The sequence below is a fragment of the Malaclemys terrapin genome, chromosome 2 (assembly GCF_027887155.1).
Source record: "Malaclemys terrapin pileata isolate rMalTer1 chromosome 2, rMalTer1.hap1, whole genome shotgun sequence".
Taxonomy (NCBI): Eukaryota; Metazoa; Chordata; order Testudines; family Emydidae; genus Malaclemys; species Malaclemys terrapin.
This window is the reverse complement of record NC_071506.1, coordinates 171641224-171659840: the sequence shown is the minus strand read 5'-3', so window position 1 is coordinate 171659840 and position 18617 is coordinate 171641224. Positions and strand designations below refer to the sequence as shown.

General features: G+C 42.3%; 1 protein-coding gene across 3 annotated transcripts in view; it reads left to right on the top strand.

Annotated features, from left to right (window-relative positions):
• The window catches only part of AHRR (aryl hydrocarbon receptor repressor), a 142061-nt gene that overhangs the window by 66191 nt on the left and 57253 nt on the right, over positions 1–18617 (top strand). The gene's annotated exons all lie outside the window — the stretch shown is intronic.

Here is an 18617-nt window from a genome sequence, read left to right as displayed (position 1 = left end):
AAGCTAAAAAAACAGAAAACCCAATAATACTAGGTGATATCAACTATCCCATATTGACTGGGTACATGTCACCTCAGGATGGGATGGAGAGAGAATTTTTTAAGCACCATAAATGACTGCTTCTTGGAGTAGCTAGTCCTGGTACCACTAAGGGGAGAGGCAATTCTTGATTTAGTACTAAGTGACAAAACAGAATCTGCCCCAAGATGTGAATATAGCTGAACTGCTTGGTATTAGTGACCAATAATATAATTAAATTTAACATCCTTTTAGGGAGGGAAATACCAAAGAAACCCACCACACTAGCATTGAACTTCCAAAAGGGGATCTACACAAAAATGAGGAGGCTAGTTAAACAGAAATTAAAAGGATCAGTCACAAGAGTAAAATGCCTGCAAGCTGCACGGAAACTTTAAAAACACAATAATAAAGGCTCAAGCTAAATGTATACTCCAAAGAAAAACAGCAAGAGGACCAAAAACCCACCACCATGGCTAAACAGAGTAAAAGAGGAAGCCAGTGGCAAAAAGACATCCTTTAAAAACTGGAAATCAGATCGTAATGAAAGATATAATTACATGTAATTTCCATAAAGTAAAGGCCACATCCTGCAATATCTTACACGATATTACCAACTTTACTCACACCTTACTCCTAAAATAGTCCTCATGGGTCAAGCAGACAGAATTTGGCCACAAGTGAGGAGTCATTCTCGTCCAAGAAGTCAGATTCAATTCAATGGGACTGCTCAGAGTTGGATCTTTTCACATGAGAAAAAGGTTACGAGACTGGGCCCTAATACTTTATTATATTAATACAGAATATTACTTGGCAGTTCTCTTTGTACATGTGCCCTAAGCCAAGTAATAATGGTATGGGCCCAGATCCTCAAAGATATTTAGGTGTTTAACTCCTACTTTTGAGGATCTGGGCCATGGTAATTTTATTTCTGTATGTCACTATATTTGCAATTTTTGGAAACTGGAAACAAATTAAAAGCAGAGCTACAGTTTGGGTGCACTGTATTTGCACCTTCAAAGATTATATTTTTTACACATTTTGAAGGAAAATAATTCTTATGGTTTAGAAATATTGATGGTCTTAGTCCTGCCATTTGCTCATGGGCCTGCCACCTTTTTACTTAATTTCTAAAGTCTTAGAGGAGAGACACTCTGCACCCCTTCTCCCAGCTTACTTAATATGCTCCCTTTTCCCAGCATACACACTATACTATGTGAAGAGGCTATGAGAAAGTGAGGAAGTGAAAAGTTAAGTTTCTCATAGTAATGTTAAGTTGAGCATCTCGTGCGTACACACACACACTCTGTATATTTTCTATTTCTGTTTAAGACCCCCAGTCCTGCAAAGCAATATATGCCTGGGCAGACTATTATTCATGCACTTCCATGAGACTCCAAGTGGGGAGAAGGTCCATCTGTGCAGATCACTTTGCAGAATTAGACTTTAAATGTGAACCTTGATATATTCATGGCTCCGTTAAATTTACACCAGGAAATATTCAGGAAGTACAACGTAACTAAATTAATGTTCTTATAGTAGCTTTTCCATTTTAATTTCCTGATCTGAGCATTTAAACTCACAACTTTAATGTAAGATTCTTCATTTTATTGTTTACTACTTCTGAGATGTCAGTGAGTGATTTAAAAAAAACCCTGAAAACTATTGTCAAAAGATTCAAAAACGTTGTGTAAGGTGTTATATAAAGAGAATTCTATTCATTAATATCTTGTCACATCACCTCCTTTTTCTTTCTTAACCGGAAAAGACTTTTTTTGAGGAACTGCTCTCAGACGGATTTCCCCCCGACTAGTGGGTTTCACTTCCTTCCTCCACTGAGCTCCTTACACAAGTTACAATGTGACAGTCTCACTAGATAACAGTGAACAAGAAAGATCAAAACAGATCTTCTCTCCTGTGCTCTGGAAACAAAATGCCCCATACTGTAATGTGATTTCATCAATTTCTGTACAACAGTGTGGCATGGCATCCATCTGATTGAAGAGCAAGATTTTGGATTTTTTTCTTCTTTCTTGCCATTGTAGGGTGACCAGACAGCAAGTGTGAAAAATCGGGACAGGGGGTGGAGGGTAATAGGAGCCTATATAAGAAAAAGACCCAAAAAATCAGGACTGTCCCTATAAAATCGGGATATCTGGTCACCCTATTCCATTGTAGGGTGGGGGTTGCTTTCTATAAAAGTATACAGGGAGGCAATGTGTCTGCATCTTTGTCTTTACAGTTCCTAGTATATTTTGGGTGCTAGAATACAATATTATAAGGAATTGTTCCTATGATATTTCTACCTCTAAATTGGATAAAGCCAGATATAAAGAGTTTTCTGTATAACCTGTGTACATCTTGTGCTCAGCTGGAATATTTTAAATTAACATGTTTATTTCATGTTAAAGGATTTCTTTATCCTCTCCAGTGCCTGTGTTTAAAAATAACCAAAACAGTCTCTTGGGTGATCCACTGGTCTAATGACATATGTGGTTGAAAGTCCTTTCTTTAAAAGAAAATGGATAAAATTCCTCCTTCAATGAAGTTACCAGGTATGAATTTAGCCCTGCATCTTTTCATACAAAAGGGAGCAAATAAGAGTGATATGTGGCAGGAATGTTCTGAAAGCAGTAGAAAGATAATCTGCTGGTGACACTGGTCAGATAGGGGACCAAATCTCAAAGAGAGATAAATGACACATCAGTAAATCACTGTAAGATTGCTTTGACTTCAGCAGGCCAACTAATGCATTATTAGGAAAGATGAGGGGAAAGTGGATCACAGTGGGGGGTTTAAGTACATTCTTTATACACTTTCTGAATTGCATGGATTTCCATATTTGATTTGAGTAGATCAAATTCTATTAGGAATTTATTTATTGCATTCCCTAACTTTTTGAGCCAAACTGAGTCATGGAGTAAGCCAGTGCACCTCCATTGAAGTAAGTGGAGCTGAGCTCAGTTATGTTAGGGCTGAAAATGATCAGATATCTTTCAAGCTAGATCTTTGTCAGTATCCCCTTATTTTTCCTATCAGGGTATGCAAAAGTGAGAATTCCCTGTGGTCAGTGCTGTATGGAACTATATGATCCAATCAATTACTAAAACACTTGTTACTCAACACATCAGACTTCTTTTTGTCATGAGGAAAAATGTGTTATGGACACCTTTTAATTCTGTGTGTTGTGTGAAAAAAAATACTTCCTTTTGTTTGTTTTAAATTTGCTGCCTATTATTTTCATTTAGTGACCTCTAGTTCTTGTGTTATGAGAAGGAGTAAATAACACTTCCTTATTTACTTTCTACGCATCAGTCATGATTTTATAGACCTCTACCATACCCTCACGTTAGCTATCCTCCAGTCATTTTGTACAGAAGCTGCTTTAAATGTTAGGTTACAAACTACAGTTAGTAGTTCTGCAATTTCACATTTGAGTTCCTTCAGAACTTTTGGGTGAATACCATCTGGTCCTGGTGACTTACTACTGTTTAGTTTATATATTTGTTCCAAAACCTCCTCTAATGAGACTTCAATCTGGGACAGTTCCTCATATTTGTCACCTAAAAAGAATGGCTCAAGTTTGGGAATCTCCTTTACATCCTCAGCCATGAAGACCGATGCAAAGAATTCATTTCGTTTCTCCGCAATGGCCTTATTGTTCTTGAGTGCTCCTTTAGCATCTCGATCATTCAGTGGCCCCACTGTTTAGCAGACTTCCTGCTTCTGAAAAAAAAATTGCTATTACTTTGAGTCTTTGCCTAGTTTTTAAAATTATTTTTTTGGCCTTCCTAATTATATTTTTAGACTTAATTTGACAGAATTTATTCTCCTTTCTTTTTTCCTCACTAGGATTTAACTTCCACTTTTTAAAGGATGTCTTTTTCCTCACTTCTTTTACTTTGTTATTTAGCTAGGGTGGCACTTTTTTGGTTCTCTTACTATGTTTTTTAATTTGGGGTATACATTTAAGTTGAGCCTCTATTATGGTGTCTTTAAAAAGTTTCCATTCACCTTGCAGGTTTTTCCACTTCTGGCACTGTACCTTTTAATTTCTGTTTCACTAGCTTCATTTTTGTGTAGTCCCTCTTTCTGAAATTAAATGCTACAGTGTTGGGCTGCTGGGGTGTTTTCCCCCACCACATGGATGTTATAATTAAATTATATTATGGTCACTATACCAAGCGGACTGTTACAGTAAAATTGCCCCTTATGAGTTTTTTGGAGTAAGCAGTTTAGCATTGCATGTTGCTAGCACTTGTATATGTAGTGGAGTGTATTGTGGGAAGGGTTAAAGGTGTGAGTGTGGAGTGAAAGGTTTTTTTGCAGGTTTCGAGAGGCCATAGAAGGAGGAAGGGAGAAAGGAATGGGTTAACTTAACGCTTTAGCTAGGTTTAAAAATAAAAAGCTAACTTTAGCCACCCAAGGCCAATGCACACAAACACTTTTTAATGCCAAAAAGCCAAAAGCTTGTATTTTAACCCCAGCCAGCCATAAAAAAATTAAACAAAAAAAATTGAGCTGAACAAAACTGCAGGGGCTGCAAGCTGGTAAAACTGCAAAGGTTAGCAAGTTAAACAACAGTTTTGCCTCCCTAAAGCCAGAGTGTTTTAAAAAAGTTTAAAAAGCTGGTTGGGACTGGTACAAAGAGCCCGGGGGCCAGAGGTCCCTGAACAAAATGGCCCCCCAAAAACCCAGGATTTAAAAGCCTCCTGAAAGCTAAAGCAAGTTGAAGATCAACAGTGAACCCTGTGCACAAAACAGAACTCTCATCCACCCTTCCCCCCGTTCTTCTTACATTACACCCGGGCTTGGCCAGTGTTGGGTTGTGCATGTGTGAGTATGAAAGCGGGTGAGGGCTTGGGCACTAATGCTTTCTTCCTTCCTTTAGATAACATGGGAAAAAACCAGCACTCATTGCTTTTATTTAATTAATAAAGCTGTAAAATTAGTCACTCGGTGTGCTCCTTCATCTCCTCCCCTAACAATCCTGCAGCCTCAGCCTGATTACTTGACGCCCCAGGCAGATTAGTAACAAAAAACAGTCACAGGAACAGATCCAGTGCTCCACATAGGACTAAATCAAGAATTACCTCTCCTCTTGTAGGTTCCAGGACTAGCTGCTCCAAGAAACAGTCATTTAAGGTATCAAGAAACTTTCTCTGCATCCCATCCTGAGGTGACATGTACCCAGTCAATATGGGGAGAGTTGAAATCCCCCTGTAACACAAGCAGGCTCACCCCAGCGGCACCTCCTGTTGGTCTCTCAGGGAATTAGCTCAACCCAGCCTCTGGAGCACCCTCTGCAGGCCAGTGATCTGCTTTGCTCTCTACTTCTGGGCCCCGTGTCCCTCCCAGGACCCCAGTGCCCCTTGCTCTGGGCACTGCCCCCAGCAGTACCCACACACTAGGTCTCCCCTCCCAGGGGAACCCCCACCCACTAACCCCACCTTGCCTCAGTGTCAGGCTACTGCCAGTCACCATCTAGCCCCACTCCCTGGGCAGACTGCAGTATCAGCCTACTCATCACAGGCAAGGTTGGGTTTGGGCCTGCTGCCTTGGCCTATCTCCAGGCTGCCCTCTGCAACCCTCAGTACCTCCTGGCCTAACACTAGGCCACAGTCTGGGGCTTTCCAGGCTGGAGCTCCCCAGCTCTGCTCCACCCAGGTACTCTGCTCTAGTTCCCTGCAGCCAGGCCCCTTCCCACTCTGCACTCAGGGGGAGACTGCTGAGCTTCTGGCCACCCTGGCCTTTATAGGGCCAGCTGGGCTCTGATTGGGGCATGGCCCAGCTGCAGCTACTTCCCCCAATCAGCCCAGGGTGTTCTCTCTCACCCACCCCCGTCCTTTCCAAGGGCTGTTTTTAAATCCCTCAGAGCAGGAGCGGGTGACCACCCCTCTACACCCCCATTATTATTGAGTTTTTTATTTTTATAGCCTCTATAATCTCCCTAAGCATTTCACAGTCACTGTCACCATCATGGTCAGGTGGTCGGTAATATATCCCTACTGCAATACTCTTATTATTAGAGCATGGAATTACTATTCATAGAGATTCTATGGTACAGTTTGGTTCATTTAAGATTTTTACTTCATTTGATTCTACGCTTTCTTTCACATATAGTGTCACCCCCCACCAGCATGACCTGTTCTGTCCTTCCGATATATTTTGTACAGCCTGCTAAACCCAGGGTTGTGAGTTCAATCCTTGAGAGGACCATTTAGGGATCTGGGGCAAAAATCTGTCTGGGGATTGGTCCTGCTTTGAGCAGGGGGTTGGACTAGATGACCTCCTGAGGTCCCTTCCAACCCTGATATTCTATGATTCTATGATTACTGTGTCCCATTGATTATCCTCATTCCACCAAGTTTCTGTAATGCCTATTATCTCAATATCCTCATTTAATATGAGGCACTCTAGTTCACTCATCTTTTTATTTAGACTTCTAGCATTTGTATATAAGCAGTTTAAAAACTTGTATGTGATGTAACTGAATGGGTCTGTTTTTCATTTGACTGTTTCTCATCGGATCCTACCTGTATTTTATCATCTTTCATCCTCTCCTCCTTACTAGGACATAGAGAATCTCCATTAATAGATCCTCCGCTAAGGGATGTCTCTGTCCGAACCACATGCTCCTCCACATGTTTCAGCTTTAAATATTGCTCTACTACCTTTTTAATTTTAAGTGCCAGCAATCTGGTTCCATTTTGGTTTAGGTGGAGCCCATCTTTCCTGTACAGGCTCCCCTTTTCCCAAAAGTTTCCTTAGTGCCTAATAAATCTAAACCCCTCCTCCCTGCACCCTTGCATCATCCATGCATTGAAACCCTGCAGTTCTGCCTGTCTAACTGGCCTCACGAGTGGAACTGAAGCATTTCAGAGAATGCTACCATGGAGGTCCTGGACTTCAATCTCTTACCTACCAGCCTAAATTTGGCCTCCAGGATCCCTCTCCTATCCTTCCCTATGTCACAGGTATCTGCTCAACAACCTTCGCACCAGGCAAACAAGTCACTATACGGCTCTCCCGGTCATTGCAAACTCAGCTATCTATGTTTCTAATGATCGAATCCCCCATAACTATTACCTGTCTCTTCCCAATAACTGGAGTTCCCTCCTCCAGAGAGGTATCGTCAGTGCAAGAGGATATTACAACATCATCTGGAAGGAAGGTCCCAACTATGGGCTTGTTTCCCTTTGCTCCAGTTGGATGTTCTCTTTCGCTGAGACTGTGCTATTGAGGAGGATGAAAGAGTCTGTCAGACTGGGGCTGGGACCGTTCTACTATGTCCCGAAAAGTCTCATCTATATACCTCCCTATCTCCCTTAGCTCCTCCAGTTCAGCCTTTCTGGTCTCCAAAACCCGTACGCGGTCTCTGAGGGCCAGGAGCTCCTTGCAACGAATGCACACATACGCTACCTGCCCAAAGGGTAGGTAATCATACCTGCTGCATTGGGTGCAATAAACTGGATGGCCCCCACTCTGTTGCTAGACTTCTGCCTGCATTATCTTTTTACTCCTGCAGCTCATTCCTTTATTGTTTTGTTTTTATCATGGGGTGGTTTTGGTTTTAAGCTTACAGAATGGTAAGTGTATCTAGCCCCCCCCTCCCCCCCCCCCCCACACACTCCCCCCAGGAGCGGATTTACCATGAAACCGTGCAGTGGCACGGGGCCCGCCAGCCACAGGGGGGCCCCCAAAATGCAGGACAAATATCTGGCAACCTGCCCCTGAGTCCCAGCCGGTGGCGCAGCAGGATTCAGGCAGGCAAGCTGCCTGCATGCCGTGGCCGGTGGCCCCACACCACTTCCAGAAGCAGCCAGCTGCTGGCACATCTCTGAGTGCCCCTGGCAGGGGAAAGGTGGCTCCATGTGCTGCCCCCACCCCGGGCAGCGCCCGGAGACCTGTTGCCTCCCTCCCACCAAGGGGCACGCAGAGACGTGCCAGTAGCAGGGCTAAGGCAGCTCCCTGCCTGCTCTGCCTCCCTCCCTCTGTGCTGCTTCGCTCCTGGAAGCGGCCAGCATGTCCCTGCAGCCCCTGGGGGGTGTCTCTGCGAACTGCCCCTGCCCCGAGCACCGACTCCACAGCTCCCATTGGCCGGGAACTGCGGCCAATGGGAACTGTGGCCAAGGGGAGCTGCGGGGGGTGGTGCCTGCAGGCAGCAGCGTCTGGAGGACCCCCCTGCACCCGCCTAGGAGCCTCTGCCAGAGGGCTGTGCCAGTCGCTTTGGGAGCTGCACCGCCCGAGGTAAGCGCCACCCCCTGACCCCCTCCCACACTCCAACCACCAGCCCCAGCCCAGAGCCTGCATCCTGTACCCAAACTTCCTCCCAGAGCCTGCACCCCTCACCCCCTCCCACACCCCAACCTCCTGCCCCAAACCAGAACCCGTACCCCACACCCAAACTTCCTTCCAAAGCCCTCACCCCCTCCCGTACCCCAACCACCTGCCCTAGCCCAGAGCCTGCAACCAAACTTTCTCCCAGAGCCCTCACCCCCACCCTCTCCCATGCCCCCACCCCCTCCCACATCCCAACCCCTTGCCCTAGCCCAGAGCCCGCACCCCACACCCAAACTTCCTTCCAGAGCCCTCACCCCCTCCCGCATCCCAACCCTCTGCCCCAATCAAGGCACCTCACTTTATTTTCATTTACTTCCCATTACTTATAATATAGGAGGAGGATGAAGAAAAAAAGAATGAAAAATGGGGGGGGGTAAGAGAGAATGTTCTTTTTCTTGGCTGGGTCCCAAGGGGGGCCCCCAAAAATGAAGCTGCGCACATGGCCCCACTAACTCTAAATCCACCACTGACTCCCCCTCTAAACTCCCTTGGAAAACTCCCCTGTTAGCTGCTCCAGTTCACTTGCTCCTCAGGTCATTTAGGAGTGGGCTTTTTAAAGCTCTGGTCTTCCTGAGTAGCCCTGCCCCCTGGTTAAGGGTTGATGGGTGCTAAAGGGCTTAGGGATCAAAGCCTCATTAAGAAGCTCTCAGCCTTTCCTAGCAGGCTGCTAGGCTCAGCACACGGTTCCCAAACAAACATACCACATGGTATATTTCAGGCAAGCAGCAAGCACACCACAAACACAAACACAGACACTACAGACAACAAACTTACCCCAAAGGTCACGTACTCGCTCCTCCTTCACCTGGAGAATTCCTTCGCAAAACTCCTGATAGCTGCTCCTGTTCGCTAGAATAACGTAAGTTATTCTTTCATCAGACTCTTATTCAGTCACACACAGGCTTGGTCATAAGGTTCTGATTTCTATTATTGTTGCTGCTGAGATATATTTTATTTAGTTAATGTCACAGACGTTGTTCTAGTTCAGGGGTCGGCAATCTCTGGCACGCAGCTCGCCAGGGTAAGCACCCTGGCGGGCCGGGCCAGTTTATTTACCTGCTGACGCGGCAGGTTCGGCCGATCGCGCCCCCATTGGCCGCGGTTCGCCGTCCCAGGCGAATAGGGACGGCGGGAAGCGGCGTGGGCAAGGGATGTGCTGGCTGCGGCTTCCTGCCACCCCTATTGGCCTGGGGCAGCAAACCGCGGCCAGTGGGGGGCGCGATCGGCCGAACCTGCCGCGCCAGCAGGTAAATAAACTGGCCCAGCCCGCCAGGGTGCTTACCCTGGCGAGCCGCGTGCCAGAGGTTGCCGACCCCTGTTCTAGTTCCTCTGTCTTTCTTGTCATCCCCAGAAATTGAGTGAACAAGGTCCTGATGTTGCAATGAGAACAGTGCATGTGGATCCTTGTGCCAGTGCAGAGCCTACTGAGTTCAGAGGAGCTCTGTCTGGGTAAAAGGGTCTGTGTGCTTGTGGTATTCTTGTTAGGGGTCAGGGCTCAATAAAGAAGATATGGCTTAGGAACAATGAAATATTTTGAGCCACACTGAAGGAGAATGGACTAAATTCTGTGACTTTAGAGAAAATGCTGAGAATTCAGAGTTAATAGAGAAGGATTAGTTTGACTATTTCCTCTATACATTTTTTAAACTGCTGTGCATGTGAAAAGATGCACAACAGCCCAGCAGAATAACCATCCAGCCCTGCTGGGTAACTTCCAGTGCCATCTTAATGGCAAGGACATGCGGGAGGAATGGGAAATGCTCAGCAGCTCTGATTACCTATCAGCTAAACCACAGGTGCCTCCAGATCTCAATCTGAATGTGCAACTATAAAATGAATACGTAATCTGATGATCTCACATTCAGACAAACAGGGAGTGGGAGGGCTGACCAGCTGATGAGGAAGACTCAGGGCAGTCAAGGTTAAAATGGATTAGCAGGTGAAAGCCTGCATCATCCTAACTGGTTTAAACTTTGTTCCAGTGTACAAAATTGGGATGGGGGAGAGGGAAATAGAGTAAAACATCTGAAAAACTTCAGTAAAAATCATAATTTTTCAACCTGAGATCTCAAAAATAGACAAACATAATTTTAAACACACTTCCTAAACACTACATAAGTCACCTCTGGACTGACAGATTCAAGAGTAACTCTTTCAAAAGTCTATAAGAAATTCCATATGAAATTAAAGTGCCTCCTCTACCATAGTTACAGTGAATCTAACATGACTACAATATTTACGTTTCTTTTGCACCACATTGAGCTTATGTTTCATTTGTTGAAACAGTTTAGTTCAAAATTTCTAGTGCATTTAGCAAAAAAGCTGTATCTTGATTTTCACAAACAGAAGTTCACTTTCTTTAGAAAATATTGCTTTTAATAAAGTATAAATAATAAGTAGTTCTTTGTTATGCTCACTGAGTTTTAAATATATTAATGCAAGACTACATTGCTTGGTATGAGTCCCAGATTGTGAGCAATAGGGACAGGGAGGTGGGTGGAGTAATCTTCACCATAAATTCTCTTAAACTTCACAGTGCTTCTCTTCAATGAGTTGCAATAAAACTAAAAATAAATATATTGTTGTGTACAGTTTCTTAGCTTACCTCTTCTAATTGCAATCCTCCCCCCTCTTCACCCTCTCCCACATTCTTACATCCTCACAAAAGAGAGACAAAAATTCCTCCCATAATGCTCCCCTAATAGAGCCCCAACTTGCTTTCCTTCCTTGGGTGAGGTTCCCTCATTTGCCTCACACACTGACCTCTGCCTTTAGCCTGAATCCTCAGTGTTACCCATTCTAGCTTCATGCCATTTCCCTCCCAAAGGCGCAAGTTCAACTGCCATGTTCTTCCGCCTGACTTGACTCCCTTTCTGATCGGTCAAGAGTCAGGTCAAATGAGACTAGTTAGCAGAGCGAGTTGTTTTAGGAGGTCAAGCTGAAGAACATGAAAGATTTGCTCAAGACAAGAAACTAGCCCCTTTCTACCTCCCCAGTGCTGGAAGCCCTCTCTGACCATTCACATTAGCATCCTCACTGCTCTCCATGAAACCCAGCACTAGCCAGTTCCCTCAGGATTGAGGGTACTAGAAGGGGTGCAGAAATGGGTACTTTGCCACTTGTGTTTAATATATGAACAGTTTCATGCATTATAAAGTGTTCTTTGTAAATATACAAGACAAATCAGACAGCTATTTTACAAAGCTTTCTTCATCAGAACTTATTTATAAAAAAAAAAAAAAAAAACACCCAGTGGAATATAACTAAACCAATTGTTTTGATAGTTTTTCCTGTAGCCTTTTCCCTTCTATTTGTAAAAAGGAATTTACTTGACAGAAATATTCTTCACCTTTTAACTTGCCAGTTTTCCCCCTCTCCCTAAGGAATGGGAGTTATTTTCTGATTCTTTACTTTAAGCTACATTTCTTTTTTTAGGCAATTTCCAGATATCTGATACAATATATAATGAGGAATTAGGTTCCATTACATGAAGGCTTAACCTTCATGAAAAGCATTCAGAGCTTGCCAGGAGTCATCAATATTTAACAGCTGTTGTTATTATGAAATACTTCATAGGGTAATGTGGCTTGTCTGCTTGCACGCAATGGTTTGAACAAGAGCCAGGCCACTGTCAGATGCAAGGAAAGATTGACAGCCAGTTAGATTGCGTGACAGTGAGGCTCTGGTTAGTCAGCAGTCTGTTTTTACCAAAAGGCCTGGTCTCCCCCTAGTATTTTTCTCAAAAGGAATTCTTCAACTGGGGAGGGAAGGGGAGCAAAGGGTGGAGTTTCGACTTGGTAAGTGGCTCTGTGCCCAACTCCCGCCCACATGCCGTGAAGATATCTGTGAGCTCTAATCATGCAAAGCTGTGAGAAAAGAATATACAGTAAAATAGCTAGAGGAGAATGTAACTGTCAGAAGATGGCATGTCTTTGATACCTCATGTACATGGGAAACACATTAAGCTCTCAGAAAGAATGAGGCAAATAATTCTGAAAGAAAGAGGGGAAGAGATTTTGAAGGAAAAGAAAGTAGTTCAGTTTACTGAGTTTGGTACCTTAAATAAATGCCATGCTGCACTTAAACTTCAAAGGGTAGACACATTTCAAAGAGTCTCTTAAGAAGAAGCAGACTAAGAAAACCACTAAGTAGGGAAGGAAAGCTTCGTATTATTGCTAGCATAATTTCATCTGGCAGTCTGGTGGGCCCTGCTACAGTACTGGATTCCAAACATCAGGCTGTCTGAGAACGGATTTTGTTGGTGATTTCTTTCCTGAAACAGTCATGCAAACTGTGAGCTGTGGCATTTCAGAATGAAAAGATGCTGTTCTGATTGTTTAGTAGTTTAATAACTCTTCTTCATGTTGTATGTAACATGATTTTTAATGTACAGTCTATGGAGTCTAGTCCTTAGTGTTAATGTGTGCTCCACATCAGTAGAGAGAGGAATAGTCCCGTTAGATTCATAGCTATAGCTCAGTTTAAGACAATTTCATGCATTCAGTAGGGTACACATGACCAGCTATCCTTGGCTCTAAAGAGAAATTAATATGTATAGAAAAGAGACGATGTTCAAGAGTGCAAAAGAATGTATAGTTTAATCAGGCTTGGTATTTTCAGTTTCATTTTTGATCAACTGAGTTTGAAATGAAATTATGATCTGCCAAGCGTAAGGGGCAGCACGGCTGTTGCAGCAGTCCAGGAGAGAGATGGTCTCCCCACTACTCTTGGGATGGATTAAACTATGTCACTACTATAACTTGAGCGGGTGGAGTTAAGGCTGATCCATGAGAGGATTTGGAGAGTTGATTTGGAGAGGGTAATCCCATTGGTCTAAAATCATATTTTAACAAGAGCTCTGAGGTTTATATAAATGCAAATAAAAGAGTAACTTACACCAAATATGTGATCTCTGGGGTGAGAGACAAAAGAAAATGATTAATGAGGACAATTTTTAGTAAATGTCTCAAGAATTTGGAATTAAAGATGTCAGAGTGCTTTTCTCCCCTTTAACATGTTCAAGGTCTTCTAGATTTGATTTTTCAAATCAAGAGGTTTAGAGGTCTATAAATAGGCAATGCTAGTGCCAGAATGTGATACTTTTGTAGAGGAGGAAGATTGGGTGGATGAATTTACTCTCTCTGCCTCTAACTGTACATTTTCTAACTGATTTAGAGCAATTTCATTATTCATATCCCTCCAATCCACTAATTCCCCTGACAGAGGTTGGTAACTTGTGCTTAAAGAGGAGACCATTAAAACTAAACCGTTGTGTCTCATTACATAAAACATTCAACTAATCCAAAACCATCATCCTCTGCATTTTTGTGCATTCATCATCAGTTAGCTACTCCAGCTATCAGTCTTAACTTTGTATTCTTCTTTGGTTTCCACCCCTTTTTGCATTTCCAGACCAGGAACTGGTTCTCCATCCTCCTATCTGAACAGTCCTTCATGAAATCACATTGGACATTTCTTGTTAATTGTTTTCTTCTTTTTCAGAGAAATTATAGTCCGTATAGAAAGGAGCATAAACTCTGCAAGTCAAGTGTAAAAGTATAATTAGGGAAGTCAAAAAAGAAATGTAAGAGCAACTAATAAAAAACACAAAAACTAACAGCAAAGATTTATTGAAGTACATCAGAAGCAAAAAGCCTACCAAACAATCAGTAGGGCCACTGGACAATTGAGGTACTAAAGGAGCACTCAAGGAAGATAAGGTCATTGTAGAGAAGCTAAATGAATTCTTTGCATCAGTCTTCACTGCAGAGGATGAGAGGGAGATTCCCACACCTGAGCCATTCTTTTTAGGTGACAAATCTGAGGAACTGGACCAGATTGAGGTGTCCGTAGAGGAGGTTTTGGAACAAATTGATTAAATTAAACAGTAATAAGTCACCAGGACCAGATGGTATTCACCCAAGAGTTCTGAAGGAACTCAAATAGGAAATTGCATAACTACTAACAGTGGTATGTCAGCTATCATTTAAATGAACTTCTGTACCAGATGACTGGTTAGCTAATGTGATGCCAATTTTTTAAAAAGGCTCCAGAGGAGATCCTGGCAATTACAGGCTGGTAAGCCTCACTTCCGTACCAGCTAAATTGGTTGAACCTATAGTAAAGAACAAAGTTATCAGACACATAGATGAACACAATTTGTTAGGGAAGAGTCAAGGCAGCTTACGTAAAGGGAAATCATGCCTCACCAATCTCTCAGAATTCTTTGAAGGGGTCAAAAAGCATGTGGACAATGGGGATCCAGTGGACTCAGTGTATTTGGACTTTCAGAAAGCCTTTGACATGATCCCTCACCAAAGGCTCTTAAGCAAAGTTACAGATCAGTAACTGGTTAAAAGACAGGAAATAAAGCATAAGAATTAATGGTCAGTTTTCAAAATGGAGCGAGGTAAATAGCAGGTTCCCCAGAGATCTGTGGGATCTGTAGTGGGACTAGTGCTGCTCATCAATGATCTGGAAAAAGGGGTAAACAGTGAGGTAGTAAAGTTTGTAGATGATAAAAATTACTCAAGATAGTTAAGTACAAAGCAGACTGCAAAGAGTTACAAAGGGATCTCACAAAACTGGGAGACTGGGCAACAAAGTGGCAGATGAAATTCAATGTTGATAAATGCAAAGTAATTCACATTGGAAAACATAATCCCAACAATACATATAAAATGATGGGGTATAAATAAGCTATTATAGCTCAAAAAAGAGATCTTGGAGTCATTGTGAATAGTTCTCTGAAAACATCTGCTCAATGTGCAGTGGGAGTCTAAAACGGTAATGGAATGTTAGGAACCATTAGGAAAGGGATAGATACTAAGACAGAAAATATCATAATGTCACTATATCAATCCACGATACACCCACACCTTGAATAGTATGTGCAGTTCTGGCCACACCATCTCAAAAAAGATTTATTAGAATTGGAAAAGGTGCAGAGGAGGGCAACCAAAATGATTAGGGGCATGGAACAGACTCCATACGAGGAGAGATTAAAAAGATGAACTTTTCAGCTTGGAAAAGAGATGACTAAGGTGGGATATGATAGAGGTCTATAAAATCATGAATGGTGTTGAGAAACTGAATCAGGAAGGGTTATTTAACCTTTCACATAAGAACCCACGTGTCACCCAATGAAATTAATAGGCTGCAGTTTTAAAGCAAACATAACAAAGTACTTCTTCATGCAATGCACAGTCAACCTGTGGAACTCATTGCCAGGGGATGTTGTGAAGGCCCAAACTCTAACTGGGTTCAGAAAAGAACTAGATAAGTTCTTGGTCTATCAATGGCTATTAGTCAAGATGATCAGGGATCCAACCACATGCTCTGGGTGTCCTCAGCCTCTTAACTGTCAGAAGCTGGGAATGGACAACAGGGGATGGATCACTTGATAACTCCCCTGTTCTGTTCATTCCCTCTGAAGCCTCTGGCATTGGCCACTGTCAGAGAGAGAATACTAGGCTAGATGGACCATTGGTCTGATCCAGTAAGGCCATTCTTATGTTCTTCAATTACAGTGTCTTTTAGTAGTTTCCAGCCTTTACGGAGTTGTGGATTTTGATATTTCCTCTGATTTCACCAGGCTTGCTAGAATTTGTGATCCTCTCACATTTGTTGCCCATGCTTCATGTGTTTGTCACTCTTGTATATCAACATAGCTTTTCTTATTTTTCATCTTCTTTCGCAGAACAGCTCCATCTTCTGTTTTATTTTGTATGTTGGAAGTATGTAACAGATAATTTGTGTTAAGCAAAAGCTCCCCCCTCTGTCCACTTCCTACCTAACCAATTTTGCTAATTTTGAACCTGGCAGGTTAGCCCCCTGCCCTTAATTGGAGACAGTATAATCCAAACAGTTGTGTCTCTTCATGGAAGGCTTTTCCAGGCTCCATAAATTCAAACCCTACCTCCTGACACAGCTTATACCTCCATCTTTTCCCACATGCATGACATCTAGAGGATTTTTCCCTGGCATTCTTCAAGCTCTCTTTTATCCTTTTTGTTATATCATGTGTCCTGTACCCATGGAGGCAGCATTCTATTTAATTTTCAAATTTGGCCACACGTGTCTCAGAACAAGATTCCTCACAATCAAATCACCAATCAGGATCACTTGCTGCTTTCTTTCTAGTGACTCCTGTTTAATTCTTACTACTCAGTCACTGGGAGAGCTGAGTTAGTAATGGGTTTTTTTGGTTCAGAGGCTTAACTGAAAAATAAATACCCTCTGCTTTGATATGAACAGAAACAATTTTTTTTGGAAAATTTTTAATCAACTCGAAAAATCTCAACTGAATCCACCTGAACATTTCAAGTTGAACTGAAACAAAATTATTATTTTTTCCCTATCAGTTTCAAGTCAATAAAACCATTTTTTTCATTTTGATTTGGCTGTTTCAGGTGTTTTCACCCTTCTTTGTTTTGTGGGGTTTTTTTGTTTGTTTGTTTCACTCTGGGGCCAAATTTGAAACCGAAATACTGTTTCTAATGAAAGTCAAAACAAAATGTTTCAAAATGGTCAAAACAAAATATTTTGACTCTTTTTTGAAAAAATGTTCTCAACTGAAAGTATTCATCAAATTGACCCAATTTGGGTAAATATTTTCAGACCCCCCAAAATGCATTTTTAGGTGAAAAGTTTGTCCAAAAAAATTGCCTGTCTCTAGTCAGTGATAGGGCATCAGCAGGACTCTAAAACAGAGGTTAATTGTTGCTTGTGTTCGCCTGTTACCCCCAATGGGGTAATATTTTTCAGTTTCTCCTCTACACTCTGTAATATGTCCTGCTCTTCCTCACTGAGTCTCCATGTTTGCTGCCTTCATCAATGACACACTCTCATCAACATCAGCCTCTCTTCTGAGCTCTTTGTGCATTAGTGACTGATCCCTGCTTCCTTGATGGGTTGGTTCTACTTAAAAATTTTATATTGATATTTAATTTTAATGCAGTGTCTTCAACCCTCAGGGGGAGTATATAGTGATGAGGAAGCGATGCTGATCCACGCACAGGTTACAATTTTTCTGCTTCTGAGAAACACATTCTGCTTCTTGGCACAAGGAGGGCTGCCTTGCCTTCTGCTATGGGTCTGTTCACATTTTGGGGCAATGTGTACAATGTGTTATGAAACAGTGGGGTGTGGCTGAACATACAGGAACTTCTAGCAGGTGAAATGACAGTACAGTATAATACTTCCTATTTGGAAATGGAATCAGTACTAGATGGACTGTGGAACAAACATCTCTTGTGCCTCTGCTGCTATGTTTGTGTCAGCCTGAAGGCTAACAAACAGGCAGGGAACCCTAGCCTGCTCGATGAAATAAAATAAAATAATGCTTTCCTCTTAAAGATGGAGTTAGCTCCACTGGAATGTTTGACAAAGCCAAAAGAACTCATAAAAATAAATCTTAATTTCCTCTTGCCACTCCCTGTCTGTCCTTTAACCTACACAAAGATAATGAGCCTCTGTGTAGAGAATTATAAAAATGTACTTTTGGGGGTTAGGGGAGCAATAGGATGGGGGCTTTGCTTTCAGAAATTGCAGTTACACCCTCTCTGTAATACCCAGCTGCAAATGGCATTACGACTGACCTTACTAATCCTAGGAGCAAGCTCAGTTGAGCAGGGACATGCAAAAGATACATCATGTGATCTTTCCCAATAAACCTCACATTTAAATCAAGACAGACTACAAAACCCATCCCCTAAAAATGTGCACCTTTCCACAGAAGTTTCACATCCATTTTGCAGAATGGCTTGCAGGGTTGAAAACATGAAATCATGGTGGCTGGAAAAATTTGCATGGAAACCCACTCTTAGACCTGTTTAATGTAGTTTTGGGATATCCTAGTGTGTTTTCCAAAACTCAGGTGAGGAATTTATTATCTATACTTGATATTACAATTTAGGAAATATGAGTCCACAGTATCACTAGCAGTAAATGTTCACTATCTGAACTAAAAACCAATTCAGATTTATTGAGTAACTTCCAGAACTGTGGTATCTGTGTTGCCATCATATGATCTGAAAAGATAACGTGTCTCTTGACCCTTTATAGAATCTCAGGTTAATAAGAACCTGATCTAAAGCCTATGAAATAAGGAGAAATCACTCCAATAGACTTTGGACCACGCCCTTTGTCATTTTCAACTAATACTGTTAAATCCATGAACATTTTTATTCAGTTTTTACTCTGGGCTCTTATTCAAAAATTGCATCCAGTTGTCATCACTACATTTAGCAAAGAGG